The following is a 1,746-nucleotide window of genomic DNA, read 5'->3' as shown; positions in this document are numbered from 1 at the left end:
ATGAGCTTGATCCTCTGACCTTGCAATTCAAACAGCTTTGCAGTCTGGTACATTAACCTACAGTGCCACACCAATTTAGATGCCTTTAATTTCCCTATCTTGCTTTATAGCTCTGACAAAGAATTCCAGCACAATATCGAATAGGAGTTGTGATAAACGCATCCTTGTCTAGTTCTTGTTGGCAAGGGTAATGCTCTCAGTGTCTCTACATTGAGAGTAATTCAGGCTGTTGGAATTGAATATATGCTTTTAATTATGCTGAGGAATTTCTCTTCAATTCCTTCTTTGCTGAATGTTTTATCAAGAATGCATATTGGAGTGGAGTGTCTGCAGAGTCTGGAAGCTGCACTGTTCCTCAGGGATGTGGTTGTGTGCACGGCCATAGACTTGTTTTACTGAAATGGCTGTGCTTGCAGAGAAGGCAGTGACTTATTACACCCTAGAGGAGATCCAGAAGCACAGCAACAGCAAGAGCACGTGGTTCATCCTGAATCACAAAGTATAGATCTCACCAAGTTCATGGAGGAGCATCTTGGTGGAGAAGAATTTTTAAGGAAACAATCTGGTGGTGATGCTACCGAGAACTTTGAGGATGTTGATCGCTCTGTAGATGCTAAAGAAATGTCCAAAGCATACATCGTTGGGGAGCTTCATCCAGATGACAGACCAAAGGTAGCTAATCCTTTGAAAACTCTTATCACGATTCTGGATTCTAATTCCAGTTGGTGAACCAATTGGTTTATCCCAACCATTTCAGCTCTGGTGGTGGCCATGATATACCACATGTACAAAGCAGAAGACTAACCCTTTCTCAGAAGCCAAGAAAGGACGGACTGAGAAGCAACTGCAACAGTCTATAGGGAATGGCAGACTCGTCCACTGAAAATGATTGCAATGTGCCTGTCTCCCACTCTCCCTCCTACATTAGAAACAAAACAAAACGAAAAGAGCCTTTCCATTATTTCTGCTCTTGAACTTGTCTTTCAGAGAACTCCTTTGTCTTCATCAATCTTATTTGGATGTTTCTCCACTATATAACTCAATCATGTGACATTTAAAAAAATTACTTGGTATTGAACCTATCCCACCACGCATGCCTGTCTGCTTGGCATGCCATTATCTATAGTGATCAGAATCCCTTGCTCATTAAGCAACATCTTTTAGTGTTCTTGTCCTCTAGACCCAAAGGCAGGTGTGACCTGAGATAAGAAAAGATGTCTCCTTGAACGTCTTTTGTATCTCATCCACTGACCAAGTACCCATGTTTCCATCAAGGAAGTGAAGAAAGACCTGGAAATTATAGCCTAAAAGTTTCTAGTTGTTGTTTTACCAGAAAATAGGCGAGAAAAAGAAAAGGTAGGACCCATAAAAAAGGCTTGATCAGTTCTCTGCTCAGTAACACAGTGGCATAAACACCCTTGAACTCTGACAGAAAACCACAACTGCCCAATATCTCAGCTTCAAAATAGCCTTCCAAGGACGTTCTCAGTATTGTGAGTTACTTGCCTTAAACATTCCTTATTAAAAGCCAAAGTGTTGCTTCCCCGATTTGTCAACACCCAGATATTAAGGAACTTATGGATCATTTGGAATCTGCTCTTGGAAGAAATATCACTGCCAGTGAGTGAGGACCACTGGTAGTCAGTAAGGTTCTGCCCACCCTCTTCTCACTGGTAGCTCAGGATATGTATTCACAGTCACCTTATCATCCATTTACTGTTCTCTAGCCCTTTTTCTTTTTCTTTT

The 1,746-nt window shown here is 41.4% G+C and overlaps 1 pseudogene; it reads left to right on the top strand.

Moving 5' to 3' along the window:
* Positions 1-400: 400 nt before the first annotated feature.
* LOC102818225 lies at positions 401-804 on the top strand (annotated as a pseudogene).
* Positions 805-1,746: the final 942 nt, after the last annotated feature.

Source organism: Chrysochloris asiatica, unplaced genomic scaffold (genome assembly GCF_000296735.1).
Source record: "Chrysochloris asiatica unplaced genomic scaffold, ChrAsi1.0 scaffold00323, whole genome shotgun sequence".
Classification (NCBI taxonomy): domain Eukaryota; kingdom Metazoa; phylum Chordata; class Mammalia; order Afrosoricida; family Chrysochloridae; genus Chrysochloris; species Chrysochloris asiatica.
The sequence above is the reverse complement of the archived record's forward strand: the minus strand, read 5'-3'. Positions and strand labels throughout refer to the sequence as shown.